General features: G+C 40.7%; 1 pseudogene; it reads right to left on the bottom strand.

The window, feature by feature from the left end:
* Positions 1-12,946: 12,946 nt before the first annotated feature.
* Positions 12,947-14,785, bottom strand: LOC134609302 (ATP-dependent RNA helicase DDX18-like; annotated as a pseudogene).
* Between the last annotated feature and the right edge of the window lie 1,079 nt (positions 14,786-15,864).

Here is a 15,864-nt window from a genome sequence, read left to right as displayed (position 1 = left end):
AATCAACAGTGTGTGAATCACAAACACGGTTAAGACAGGATGAATCCACAGTTATAAGATGCCTCCTGGCTAATGCTTTTACTGCTTTGTTTAGACCGATCATCCTTTCAGAAGTCAGCCATTAACCCTTTGAATACCATTGCACATTTCTCTAGCAATAAACAATTGGAAACATTGTTTGTACCAAATGCAGCCCTGGTTGGCCATTGATGTGGATCTTTGCAGTACGTTATATTTAAAGTTTAACCAGGTCAAGGTGGGGGAGGAACCTGTTGTAGATAGGTTCTCCAGTGAGGGCATGTGCACATTCATACTCAGCAGTGTCTACCAGTGTGTACTATAGCCATTGCTGCCGCCCAGGAATAGTGGGAATTTGAGCACATGGTTTATTTTGTGTGTTTGTATTTGTTTTTGTATAACACAGCCATGTTACAATGCTGCTGCCCATCCCATGCGTTCCCTATTAGGGTTAATAAGGATGTAGGAGTTTACAAAAGTATCCCTCTCTGTCTCATTACAGATTTTTTTACCTGAAGCTGAAGGAAGCAAGGTAAATTGTAAAATTCACCTAAGTAGTTTTGCCTTAATGGGGCAGGTGAGCTTACACTTAAAGGACCACTCTAGTGCCAGGAAAGCATACTCGTTTTCCTGGCACTAGAGTGCCCTGAGGGTGCCCCCACCCTCAGGGACCCCCTCCCGCCCGGCTCTGGAAAGGGGAAAAGGGTTAAAACTTACCTTTTTCCAGCGCTGGGCGGAGAGCTCTCCTCCCCCTCTCCGCCTCCGTTCCCCCCCGTCGGCTGAATGCGCACGCGCGGCAAGAGCTGCGCGCGCATTCAGCCGGTCGCATAGGAAAGCATTCATAATGCTTTCCTATGGACGCTTGCGTGCTCTCACTGTGATTTTCACAGTGAGAATCACGCAAGCGCCTCTAGCGGCTGTCAGTGAGACAGCCACTAGAGGAAAAAGGGGAAGGCTTAACTAATTGATAAACATAGCAGTTTCTCTGAAACTGCTATGTTTATAAAAAAATTAGTTAACCCTAGCTGGACCTGGCACCCAGACCACTTCATTAAGCTGAAGTGGTCTGGGTGCCTAGAGTGGTCCTTTAAGTGGCGATCCGAGTGATAATAAAAACCTCCAGTTATTTAAATGTGCATAGGGATTGGGGATAGTGCGCGAGTAAGTATTTTCTTTGGTATTTAGTGCCTACCTTTTGCCAAATTGGTGTCCTAAGACAATGCCTGCTTCAGCCCTTAGAAGCAAATATTTATTATAAAAAAAATCACTGTTTAAGGACAATGACATGGTCTTTCTTTGGGATTGGAAAATGCAGTATGACTGAATGGTATGGAACTGCACTCACTCCCATCAGTCAGAGCCTTGACAAAGACCTCATGGTCGAAACGTTGTTGTGGTTCCAATTAAGTGCCTGTATTGAACCAAGGAGTGCCTGGACCCCCTTTATTTTATTTCATGAATGTATATTTTAAGCACAAAGAGATGTGTCCACCAAACCAGGAATTATCTCAGAAATAAGTCTCTATTTCTATGTAAAATCAATTAAAGCCATTCCAATTAACGTTGTTACAGATAGTATTATTGTATTGTATTGTATTTTATGATTATATTATAATCACAGATACATTTCTGAGCTGTTCTAATATAACGCATGTCCAGGTAAGGTGTTCCCTATTTATAAGTTCCAAACTCCATGTGTTCGGTTGTTCAATGCACCCAGTGCATTCATGGTGATATTAAAGTATTTAACCCAGAAAACCACAATTAACTTGTCACTAATTTGCAAATAAATCCTGGGGTCTAGATGGTGTTATTACCCATGTTAATTGCACTCATTTTATTGAGCACAGAAAGAGGAAATTCTAGGTTGAACTAGCTGGATGTCAAAGAGATCTATCTACCAAGTTAGCTCACTAGCTATATTGACCCAGAATATGTTACCCTGTGGTAAATGGAGAACATTCTTAGTACAGCTCCTAAACGGACAATAAGCAGTCTGCCATGTGCGTTTGGATATTTCAGTTGAATATTAGTCTAATAATGGAGTGCAAAATAATGAAGTATTGCAGAGTATTTTACAACCCTTGTATTGGACAAATAGAAATTTGTAGTGACAAGCTTTTGGGAATTCCTGCTTTAGACTTGATACATGTATGCACATAGGGTAGGGGATGATCTGCTAAATGTAGATACAATAAAGAAACATAACGTTTAACTGTGTGGGGACTGACACTGGTATGTAATCACAATTGGTCACTCACAGATTTGCAGAATTAAAACAGCCTTGAGTGGTATCTTTTCTTTCAGTGTCCAGTATATTGTCCCTCCTCACATGTTCATCATAAAGCAGATGTATGTATCTCAAAAGAGAAAGATATATACACAAATGTAGTACACTTCCAGAGTTAAGTAAAAAAGTATTTAATGACTTACATTCAAATATAAAACAAACAGCTTGTCACCATGCAAGCCAGTGACCAATTGTGATTACATACCAGTGTCAGTCCCCACACAGTTAAACGCTATGTTTCTTTATTGTATCTACATTTAGCAGATCATCCCCTACCCTATGTGCATATATCTATTGAAGACAAGAGGAAGTCTTAGGGGAGTTACCGGGATACTTCACCTAAAACATTAAGGGAAGTCCTGGTTTGCTTTAAACCATATATTTTCTTCACTGGCTTGTGTTCACATATATTGTTGTTTTTCTTTTGATACATGTATGAACTCCTGATAGCTTGTCATGACAAATTTCCATTTATTATTTCAGTCCTATAATAAAAGGTATTACGAGAAACTTCAATATCTCATTAATTTGCATATGAAAGATAAAACAATGTATCACATAATGTCACGGCCTTGGGCACCACTCACCTGCTCCTTGGCACCTGTGGCGTCCAAGAGGTGCCTAGGGACAATAAAGCAGAGTTGGTGCTGAGTCCCTGTATGGCTTATATAGCACCAGAGTGCTCCACATACAGCTGAGAGTTGGCTGGTCATCTGACTCTGTCAGCCTATTTAATCCCAGAGTGTCTCCTAATTAGTGTTCTAAGCTCCCTGTTCGTAAATCCTGATGCCTTGTGATTTCCATGACCTGCCTCTCTTCTGATTCCTAACTCCCTTCCCTCCTTTAATTCATTTTTTCTTATTCAAGGCCTCCATGCCAACACTGACCTATCAGGGACCTGTTCTCACTTTCAGGTGCCCCTAAGAGTTGTGATTGTAAGGGAGTGCTGTTCCACTTCAACTGAGTTCCTTATCAACAACCAAATCCCGGCTGGTTTGCAAGCATACACACACTACTCCAAGAGTGCTCACGATGATTCTGCATGTGCAAGGGTTTAAAAATCACTATTCATATGCAAAAGACCGAAAATTATGATTTAAAAAAACCTCTTAACACCACACACTCCAGTTTTTAAAAACTTACAAAACAAAGGCAATTTCTAAGATTTGAAGCCTTGGTTTCCACAAGCAAATAAGATTATTGAGAAATGCTTTCCTATGGACTGACTGAATGCACGCGCGGCTCTTGCCGTGCATGCGCATTCAGCGGATGACTTCGGAAGAGGGAGCCAGGTGCTGGAGAAAGGTAAGAATTTAACCCCTTCCTCCCACTTGAGCCCGGCGGGAGGGGGACCCTGAAGGTGGGCTGGGACCCAAACACCCTATAATGGTCCTTTAATTCAGAGCAAAAGCTGTTCAGGAAAAAATGGTTGCCTTATCTAGTGAAGAAAATGGGTAATCTTGCAGCAGCTTTCTAGTCTTTCTAAGATAAATCCGACTTCAAGGTGGCTAACTCAGAGAAAGTTGGTGCAGACGAGCATTGGAGAGGCTGTATATCCAAAATAATCTCCCATTTGTTCCCTTGCTGGTTCAGTACAACCCCCCATAACTGAGTCCTAATACTGCCAAACTACTTGAGAATCCCCCCAAAACAATCTGCTACTGTAACACCATCGTGCTAAACTGTGCTGTGCTGATAAAAAAATAAAGCTAAGGGAACCGACGCGTGTTTCAGCGCTACCAGAGCCATCATCCAGAGCATTCAAATGGGCTCCCTTGCTAGGTCACATTTAAACTAAACGGGAGCTGATCATGTTGTGTTATTAACCAATAGAGATCGTAGGGGGCGCCTGTATCATTGCGCCATAAGTTTCCGCCCCTTCCCTCAAAGACCACTTAGCGCAAATAGGAGTGATCCATATGGGGTAATTAATCTATATCCCCGCCCACTTTTTGAACGTCCCTACCTAGTATAGTGGGAAGAATACGGGCGCCCTGGGTAGAGAACAAATAAAACTCAATTCACCTCTACTGTATATATATGAACGGTAGACTGGAAACTACTTAAACTACACCTGCAAAAAAGGTTTTTCCTTTATCTGAGCGATTAGACTATTGTTCAGATGATGTGTCACTCCGTAAATAACATATAGTGTAGGTTTCATTCATATAAATGAGTATGTATACCTATACAAGAATGATGTTCTGTCCATAAAGGAATAGCAATCATTCGTCTGCAAGTAGTTGCAGCCTCAATCTCTGATGAACCTCACCATGTGGATTTAATGAAATCCCTGCTTATTCATACAAGAATGGAGGTCAAGGTATTTGGAGAAGGCTCCCTATAGAAATATACACCATTTACTATGGATCCTAAATGCAGCTTGTCAGTGAAAATATCCTGAAGTTTCCATTGGATAACCACATAACCACAAGTGTGTGTGTATATAAATATTTTACTATCCCTGTAGGAATTTTCTATATATTTACATGAATTACAAATTCGAAGTTACACACTAGATACCAATAAACGGGGTGAAGGTGAATCCCTCGTTTAGTCCTTTTGGTGCCAGGGTATCCAATTTATGGATCCAGAAGTACTCTCTTTTCTAGAGGGTTAAATCTCCCCATCTAACTGCTAACCCCCATAGCCGTTATTTTAATGTTTATTATCTATTTAGGTGGTTGTTAGTTTTCTTGTTTCCAATAAAGTTGTACATTGATTATTATTTAGATTATATTTATTAGGGATCCTTTTGAGTCCTCTTGACCTTGAGCCATTTGGAATTTTTTTTTTACTTATTTATGTGTAACTAATGGGTTACCCCCTAACCGAGGATCCCTACACACACCACATTAGTCTTGTTCAGGGACTTTTCGTTCTTCTAAGCTGTCGGTATAGCCTATATTTAAGTGCACTAAAAACCATCTATAAGCAAGTTGTATGTAGTCATGAACACTAAGAGTGAAGAGGAGAGATGAATGCACATGTATAGGTACTAAGTAAACAGTGTCCTGGGGAAATTTCTATGCTCACTGTAGTTGTTTTGGTGCCACATGTACCCTTGCAACCCTATTGTAAGGAGCAGACTTGGTGATTCATTTCAGACCAAGCTTCAACTTGACCATATTCCTGAACTGTGAACCAAAATGTATTCAAATCAATTTTACTGCTCCTCCCGTTTTTATTTCTATTGCTCACTTCTCACTTGATCTGTGAGTACGATGGTGGGAACATACTGTTATATTATTTAAATATTTTGCAGCACACTGATTGACATATTTTCACACCCTCTTTGTTCTCCTGTTCGGTTTCTGAATTAGAATCTCTGAAATTCCGATAAGCCGAACCAACATTCAACTGATACTCAGGTGTTTCTATTTTTGAAAAGAAAGGGTTGACTAAGCCACATTTTCTCGACATGCACTAGTATAATAAAGCGTTAAACCATTTAAGAATGATTTGACGTCTTAACTGGGGTTCTCGGATATCAGTCCCCACCTCCACTACCAATGATGGAGAGCTAGAACCTCCAAAGCTGGGGTTTCCATTTGCTATCTGTAGCTAAAACCTACAATTTTATCACATGACAGGAGGTTTCATATTTTGCTTAAGTCTCTCTTTCGTTAAGCCCCACAGCAGCACAGTTTAACTTAGTAACAGTGAGAACCAATCAAAAACAAATAAGACAACATAGAAACATAGAATGTGACGGCAGATAAGAACCATTCGGCCCATCTAGTCTGCCCAGTTTTCTAAATACTTTCATTAGTCCCTGGCATTATCTTATAGTTAGGATAGCCTTATGCCTATCCCACGCATGCTTAAACTCCTTTACTGTGTTAACCTCTACCACTTCAGCTGGAAGGCTATTCCATGCATCCACTACCCTCTCAGTAAAGTCTACATCGACAAGATACGACTCTGCTCTCCAGGCCGCTCCCCCTCTTTCTTTGTTGTTCCGCACCAGTACAGGTCAGAGTGCCACTGTCTCCTACATTTGTGGGTTACTGTGGTGTGTTACTTATTTTTTTCACTGTGTTAGTATCATTTTATATATCATAGTGTCACTTTCTGCACTGTTTACTTCATCTCTTAATTTTATTTCCTTATACTGTATTTGACTTAGTGTTTTCCCTTCCTTGTATTTAATTAGATGTATACTATTCTGTATCTCCTCCTTGCTTATATCTCTTCTTTACAGGTACTGTTGTGTATTTTCTATTTTGTTTTGTTTTGTCCCGGGACCTCGGCAGGCTTTGTGCTCCTCCCAGTTTCCTCGGCTTTTTGGACCCGCGGAGAGCGTCTCCATCGAGCCCTGCTCGTTCTTTCGCGGCCTTCTTGGATCTTGCGCCGCTGCGCGAGATCCGGGCGGCCATTTTGGATCGTACTCTTATGCGTAAGATTACCGCAGCTATATTATTAGCTTGACGCGAGCTGCGCAGGTTTTAACCTGCCTGGCTTCTCTGTTTAATCTCTGGCTCGCGGCTGGGCACCGCAAGTCGGTTTGGGATTTTGCAAACGTTTTAGTCCGGCTCACAGCCAGGTGATGCCGCGAGTCAGAATTTTCACGCTTAACTTGCATACTGGCTTGCGGCTGCGCACTACGAGTCAGTTTAGATAAGGTCTACTCATACTACTCTCTCTACTGACCGCCCCCTCACGGCGGTGCATTATGTATTAACATACACACTCCAACACCCTGAGAAAAGCGTTCACCGCTGATCATTCTTGGTCAGGAAGCAAGCTGAAGAACCTGGGAACCTGGTAGTTTGTGCGAGATGCAAAGAGATCTACCCAGAAGGGTCCTCTCAGGTGGGAGATGTGTAGAAACACAGATCAGTCGAGTCGCCAGTCGCTGACGTCTCTCCAATGTCTGGAGATCCAATCCGCCGTGAGATTCGCCTCTCCGTGAAGGTATTCCGCTTCGAGGGTAATATTGCATTGGAAACAGAAACTGTAGATATCCTTCCTTACTTCTGAAAGTACTCGTGACCGGGCCCCGACCAGGCGGTTGACGTATTGTCCATTCTCAACCATTCTGAGATGTTGTCCATTCTGAACCATATGTAACAGTCCGAGAGATGTTTGGCCAGACTGTGAATAGTAAAAGACCCAGCGATCAACTCTAGACAATTGATGTGAAATATGTTCTCTACCGATGTCCAAAGGTGCCCCATCACCAGAGACTTGCGTCCGATTCCACTATAAAGGCTGGAGCAGGACCAAAGATCGCTTTGCTGTTCCATGTAGACATGTGGAGGAGCTACCATCACAGTTCTTCTTGGACCTCTGACGTTAGGGGGACCATCTGGTCGTATGTGGGTTGGATTCGAAGAAACTTTGCTTTTAATCACTGTATGGCTCGATAATGCAAAGGTCCTGGGTAGATGGCCTGTATCGATGCTGATAGCAGTCCCACAATCCCTGCCAGCATGCGGAGGGGAACCTGTTCTAGACATAACGTCCTGCGAAGTTCCTTCTGAATTGCTGAAATGTTTGATTGAGGGAGGCGGAGGACTTACTTGGAAGCATCTATTTAGAAACCCAGGAATTGAACCACGTGGGAAGGAGTGAGTGCAGATTTCTCTCGGTTGACCTTACAGCTGATATCTTTGCATGTTACTTTACTGACAAGATTGAACAGCTAAGGAAAGAATTCTCACCACTATGTTCCACTATGCCCCTCTATTTCTCAACCACCTGGATCATGCCTTTCCTACCCTTTAGACTTTCTCCCAGGCTACTGAACAAGAGGTAGCTGTGCTTCTCCTTTCCTCTCTTCCCACTACTTGCACGCTTGATCCTGTCCTGTCTCACCTTATCAGATCTCTCTCCTCTTGTCTTGTGCCTTCCTTAACACACATCTTCAACTGCTCTCTCACTTCTGGTGTTGTAACTGCTGCCCTTAAACATGCTACTGTTGTGTTCATCTTTAAAAAATCATCTCATGACCCGTCCTCCCCTTCTATCGTCCCATATCCCTGCTCCCTTTTTCCTCAAAGCTTCTGGAAAGACTGGTCTTTACAGTCTGACTTGTTTCATCAATTCCAACTTTCTCCTTGACTCTCTTCAGTCTGGCTTCCGCCCATTCCACTCTACTGAGACTGATCTTATTAAAGTCAATAACGGCCTAATCACAGCTAAATCCAAAGGGCACAACGCCATACTAATTCTTCTTAACCATCTCTGCTGCCTTTGACACTGTTGACCATGTTCTCCTTCTCCAAACTCTTCAATCACTCGGTCTCTGTGACACTGTCCTCTCTTGGTTTTCCTCCTATCTATCCCAATGCTCATTCAGAGTCTCCTTTTCTAATGATACCTCCTCCCTTTGTCCTATCTCTGTTGGAGTCCCCCAAGGCTCTGTACTTGGTCCCCTTCTATTTTCTCTTTATACAGCCTCTCTTGGCAAACTTATTACCTCATTTGGCTTTCACTAGCACCTGTACGCTGATGACACTCAAATATACCTCTCCTCCCCAGAATTATTCAATTCAATGCAAGACCAGCTCATTGACTTTGAATGTCAGCTGATCACTCTGAATGGTGTCCAGCGTACCCTAAGTAAAAAGTCCAACCATTCTAAAAGGGTTTCACACATTACACCAGAGGTGCCCAGAACATACTTGGTACCATAACCACTAGAGGTAGCTGTAGTGGTTATGGTGCTTTGAATGTTCCTTTAAGTACATCCAATTTACAAAGTGGTGAAATGTGGTCAGACATAAGTAGGGTTAAATACAGGGATGGACCAAGAAAACCTCTTGGCTTTTTTTATCTGCACACAGCATCTGGCTCCTTGTATTTATAATACATAACAGCTGATTTTGGTGGCAAGCATGGAAGCCAATCCATAGTTAGTCAGGCCAGTAGTGTGCCATGTAATGGATACTGGGATGGCTTCAGTGAAATTTACATCTTGAGTGTCCACATTCTGGAACTGAAATTACTGGAGGCTATGGGATAACACATATTTTTGCTTGAAATTCATGAAAAACACTTTTATTTTATTCTGTGATTGACTTCAATCTGTGAATGTCAGTATATCAGAAAGGCCCTAGAAATTTTTAGTATGTTTACAATTAATTTTCTTCTCTACATGTGTCTGTTTTCCACTTGACACAGCAGTGTGACATTTTTACACCTTGTCTACATTTAGATGAGAAGCACATTGTTCATTCAGCTTTACATTTATGGACCTATGATCTGCGGATAGAGGTGATAAGCACTGTGCTGATTTGAGATGGGTAAAAAGAAATGAATGTGTCAGTGGCTCTATACCTACATTATGTGAAACTTGTATAATTTATAATGGAATTTTCTCCAACATGCAACAAAAGTTTATTTTCACTGAAACTTTTCTTGATAAAAAAGCATATACTCAGTCCCAGTATAAAGTTAAAAACACCATCAAAAATGCAATATTATTAAACAGCAAAGTCATTTTGTGAATTCTGTATTTATTTATCATAGTGGATGCATAGATTTGCTGATTTAGATTATCACAATAAATGACTGTAGTGATTATGGTCCTTAGAATATTCCTTTAAATTCTTTTAAGTAAAGATGTGGAAATCTCTACCCAAAGAGGTTGACTTATCAGATTCTACAGATAATAAAAAAAAGACATGGATATTTCTTTGCAAAAACAGACTATTCAGGGATATAATGAATATGTATGTGAGCAGGTTGTTCATCTAAGGAGAAATCTCATTGCCATTATGGAGTTAGTAAGGATTATTTATGGGAATGGGTGTTGGCCTTCTTTGATCAACAACATGACATAATAGATTTGAAAGATTGAACTTAACGGTATTTTTTCAACCTTGATTACTATGTAACTATGAGTAAATTGCTGTATTTTTTTATCATTCCTGTAATTTACTTGGTTCTGTGCTCCATTATCTTAGCTATGTTGATAATTTTGCTGAATGCTCAACCAAATACATTTCTAAAATAGCTTGAGACAAAGATGATATTATTATGATTATTATTATTATGATTATTATTATTATTAATAATATAGCGAAATCGCATTCCGTAGCGCTGTACATTGGGTAAAATGTCCTCTATCATAATCTATTTATTGGGGATTAAGCCCTGGATATCACAGGTTAAGTGATATGACTTCCTGTGCACAATATGAAAGAATTTCAAGAGTTGGTAGGTCTGGCTGGACCTCTCAGTTCTAATTGTCACTCATATTGTCAGAGTGGCCATTGTAAGTAGACATTTTTCATATCTTGCTTGTTTTTTACTGTGATGTCACACACTGATCACATTTTTGGGCTGTCTTTGAACATTTGGGAGGCATCTTCTTAGTGTTTTGGTGGCAGTGCCAGACTGTGAATGAAAAGCAGCCCTGGAAAAAAATTATATAGCAGTCCAATAATATTTCGTGCTGTGAGAGCACTTCCTGTCAGGCACAGTAGAGGAAACAGAAGATCCTCTACCCGTTGTCCCCTCGGCCATGCAGTGACCGGCAGGTGGGGAGCGCTTGCCCTCCTGACGGTCATTTGGAGAGTGCTGTGGGTATGCTGGCCCATTGGGAAATTTTCTGGTATCATGGTGGGCCAGTCTAGCCCTGTTATGTAGGTGGTGGTGGTGTCTGATTCATGGAGTCACTTTGCACTATGTTGGAGGCTTTGTACATTGATAAAGGGCTGTATCCCGAGTTATTTTTTCCCCTACTGAACTCTTTCTTACTTTCAATTGATTTCATGCCATGTAATTTGATCTCTCTGTGTCAGCCTGAAATGAAATGGACTTGGCTTTAATCTGCCAATAGTGTGAAATGTGGAAGTAATTCTCCTCCATATGGCATTTAATTCCCAAATCAAAAAGTTTACCCGCCTCCCTCTTCCCTCCCCCCCCCCCCCCCCAAAGTCCTTGGGATTTTTTACTTATCTTTTTCAACAAATAGTTTCTTCCCATAAGAATTTATCAATACAAATCTCAAATGTACTACAGCAGGGCATTGAGGGTTCCTATCAATACATTGTTATTTATATAAAAAACTATACAATATCATATATAATTAGAGCAAATATAATTTAATCTATGTTTCTTATACAAAGAAGCACAAATGCATTGATTTATTATGCATCTTATTTTATTATTCCTATTCCATCGAACTTTGATTCTCAATATTTGAACCCATTAACTATCATCTTATTGCATTAGTTACACATTTTGTTATCTACCTTTGGACAGATTTATACTTTTTCTTCCTTGCTCAATATCAGACTTTTATTGCCCCTTAAATGGATGTTCGCCACTTGCCTGTCATCCTTTGCATTTACCATTGTCTTATTATAAGAGGTCTCATCGTATCTCTGATTTATTGGAACTATTCCACATTTCTATTTCTCCATTATGTGAATAAAATAGGTTGACATGTGATTTTTCTCCGAACCCATCAATCTCTTTTCTTCGCATCTGTTTGACCTCTCTAAGGTCTTTAACAAAAGACCAACATGTAATCATTCCCCATGCCAAGTACTGTTCAGCTGATTTGTAAAAATGTTTTATGACCTTCCTGTTAGGTGTTTGTCAAAAGGTACGTCAGCCTCAGGGAGTAAAATCTATTTAGTTAACCGTATTGCATTTCAATAAAATATACCAAGTAATAGCTTTCACAAAATCTTGTTATAATATTTGCAGTTATCTCCATGGGCAGAGATACAAAAGAAAAAAAAAAGAAAACTTACTTTAGATTGTGTGCTCTATGGGCGAGAACCTCTTATTTCTGCACACCTTTTACTATGTGTGTATTACACTGTATGCATTTTAAAGAAAATTAACTTTCTACATCCTCCAAGAATTAACTGAAGTTCTGTGCCCTTTGGCAATCTGTGAGGAAGGATAACATAGTAGATATTCTACTGGCATGATTTATAGTGGGTCGATGGTGGTGGCTATTGTGGTCTTCTTTATTTGCGATTTAATGGCTTATCATAAAGGCACATTAGGAAATATTTTTCCAAAAGGCCTGGCATGCATGGAATAAATTACGGGTTGTTTGCTGGGTATGGACAGAATAAAGCATGCTAACCTCAAAAGGAAAAACTAATGGTGCATGACAACCTGACCTGTTAAGAATGAAAATTACCACACATAGCACAACATAAAATACTATATCAATATGCAAAACTAAAACCAATTATTTGTCAGCCAGCATTAAATCCCTGATTACTATTCCTACTACATTTAAACAAGTCAGATTTTTAGAACAATAAAGTACACCCTGTCTGCTTAACCCTGCAATGTTTACATTGTAGGGTTTCAATGCCGTTATTGACTCACTGTGACAGACACTAGAGGGGCTTACTCCTATATAGCCAAGAAAAACTCACCCATTTCTACAGAAACCATCATATTGGTGCAGCTCGACATTTTGCCACGCACTAGTCTCCCAATGCTTTTTTTCTGAACATGACCATGTAGGCAGGATGACAACGATGAGACAAATAATGTGAGGAAAAAAAGGTAAGCAAAGCTACTTTATTCCCTCAGACTGGCGGTAACTAGTGTTAGGAATATACATTTGTATTTCTAAAGCTTGAAAGGGCTAAAATTTTAGTATTTGACTACCGTAGATGGATAGACTATTTTAGATATAGAAATTGATAAATGTCAGCTTAAAGTGAACCTGTCGCAGACCCTGCTGTTAATATTCAGATCCACATAGAGATGAACTTGAAAGCTGAAGGACAGGCACACTTTTGGGAGATCCAGGGTGTTCACATTGAATATCTGCTTGTGCGAATGGGAGTTATATGCGCAGATATAAGCTTTGTAAGCTTCCTGGGCAGATTTGTGCAGATAATAGTTCTTCTCAATCAGCTTTCCCAGCTGAGACTGGATATCAGAAATTTTACTCCACAGGAATTCAGATTCACTCAGTGGTACCTTAGATTGCTTCAGATAATGCAGGAAGCCCAGTTCCTCAGGCCTAAGAATCAGTAAAGCGTGAACTTTTCCATCAATACCGCAAGCTATCCTGCCAACACGATGGATGTTCCCCCTTGAGGTTATCAGGAGGGTCATACTGGACAATCCAATCTACCTCGGGAATGTCCAGTCCCCTAGCCACGACATATGTACACAGCAGGATCCCAGAATCAGCGTTGCAGAACTGGAAAAATGTGGTGATCCACTTTGTCTGTTTCTGCTTATCATGTATTGCCATCACTGGTAAATCAATGTAATTGAGAAGTTCGTAGTGATATTTCACAGACATGCAGGAGCAGAAGAATACCATCATCTATTTTTTGCGATTCTTCTTTAGAAAAGTGAACAACAATAGGAATCTTTTCTAAGACGGACATACCACATAGCCCTTTTTCCAATCCGTCAACCGTAGCTTTGTCTTTGTGGTCATCCATGCCAACTTATAACGGCTCCATTTTCAGGGAGATCTTAGCCAGGTCCTCCACCTTGCGAGTCTGAGTGGCAGAAAACAGCATGGTCTGCCGGCGCTTTGGCCGCAGATTGATCATTTGTTTCATTTCCTGTTAACATCTGACCTTGAGGATTCGATCAGCTTCGTCAATCACCAGACACTGCAAGTTCTTGTACATGAAGCCAGGTGTGTTCTGCATATGATCGAGCAGACGCCCTGGGTGTTGCCACCACAATGTTAACACCATTAGTGAGTTTCTGGGCCTCTGCAGAGTGATTACTGCCCCCCAGGATCAACCATAAGTGTGAACATGATGAGCCATCAACTCCCTGAGAACGCCATAGGTCTGCATGGCTAACTCCTGCATTGGTGACAGGATCAGAATGCCCGTACCAATTCAGGGCATAAATTTGAGTTTGTAGATCAGTTCTATAGCTGGGATGAGAAACGCCAGTGTTTTACCACTGCCAGTGCGGGGTGCAGCCAGGACGTCCCTTCCCTCTAGCAGGGGCATGATGGTTTTATGTTTGATTTCAGTCATATGGGTGAAGCCCATCTCAGAAATGGCATGCAGTGTATTCTCATTCAGTGAAACTGCTAGAGAAGAGAACGTAGTGTCCTCAAAAGCACCTGTTAAACCCATCGGCAAACTAGGCAACTCCTCCTCTTCCTCAATCTCAGCATTAATGGCTGCTGAATTGTCCTCAAAAGCACCTGTTAAACCCATCGGCAAACTAGGCAACTCCTCCTCTTCCTCAATCTCAGCATTAATGGCTGCTGAATTTTCCTCTTCAGATTCTCCATTTGCCCCATCCAGGATGTTCTCAGTTTTTATTTTCTTGGCATCAGTCTCTCCCTTGTCACTAATTTTCCTTTACTTTTTTTTTCTTAAGTGCTGGTGACTTAGCTGAGACATCATTATCCTGCCTAGTCCCGGTGCTCCCATTTTCCTTGATGTTCTCCTGCAAATCAGCCTCCTCACAGTTCTCTGTGACCTCCACAAATTCAGCACTTCCTGTCTCCTGCTTGGTCTCTGCACCTTTCCTTTTCTTCTTGAGCTTTGGAGACTTGGCAGGATGGCAATGTCAACCTCAACTCCAGCCACTCTATTTTCATTTACAATCTATTGCTTCACAGAATCAGATGGCGGTAGATTTTTCTCAGCCAGTCGCCTGTTGCGGTTTCTCTGTTGGATCTTTTCATTCCATTTCTGGAGTTTTCCCCGCAGCAACTTCATCTTTAAATCCGCCATGTCTGAGCAGAGATATAACCTTTTAAACTCACTACTAGAAATACATGTTGTTGACTGCTGAATAAGCAATATAGTGCATATCTGATGTAAACTTGTCACGTAGCTTTTGCTGTAACTTCTGTCTATAAATATGTTTGTCTGAGCCTTAATACACTGGTAGTAGCCCAATTTGAAACAAGTTGTCTGTGTATCACTGGAAGGTTCTCTCCGAACGTTCGGTCCAAGTGAGGTGCATGGAACGCTTTGGCCAGCAGTGTAATATTATGCAAGGAGAAAAGTTGACCCCAACAACGCTTTAGTGCTCTTTTTATGATTTATCCCAAAAATAAAATGAGGTTTTCAAGTTTTTCAGAAACAAAATGTCTAATATGGTTTAGCTCCAAAGGGGTTTTATTTTTTTAATGTGGCTGCTAAGGGAACCTCAGATGTGTAGATTTAGAACACTTCAGTTTTCTGTAGGAATAAGAAAACTGAGGCATCATTCTTTATTGACAGTAAAAGTCAAATTCATATCAAACAGTGTCCATGCCAGACGAATGTTTAAAATATGGCTAACTGATTAAATAAAAGCAGAGCATTCTGCTAAACTGGTGTGGGAAAATGTTTAATTTCCATAAGGGAACCTGCATATAGGATCAGATGTCACGCTACTATCGAAAAATGCTTACGGAACAAAAAAATCCTTCTATATTGAAAATAATGATATTCTTATATATCGAAAATAATGAGGCGTGTGAGTCAGATACATTACTTGTATCTCCATTCATTGATATAAAAATGTGAGTGCTTTTTCTCAGAGAATGCTAAGGAACCTCTTAACTCCATAAAGGGACACTAACTAGACCACATGCATTAAGAAGACTCTCTCAGTCCCACACCCACTAATTTATATTGTGC

This window comes from Pelobates fuscus, chromosome 4, assembly GCF_036172605.1.
Source record: "Pelobates fuscus isolate aPelFus1 chromosome 4, aPelFus1.pri, whole genome shotgun sequence".
NCBI lineage: Eukaryota > Metazoa > Chordata > Amphibia > Anura > Pelobatidae > Pelobates > Pelobates fuscus.
Note: the sequence above shows the minus strand (reverse complement) of the source record. Positions and strands in the feature narration are given on the sequence as shown.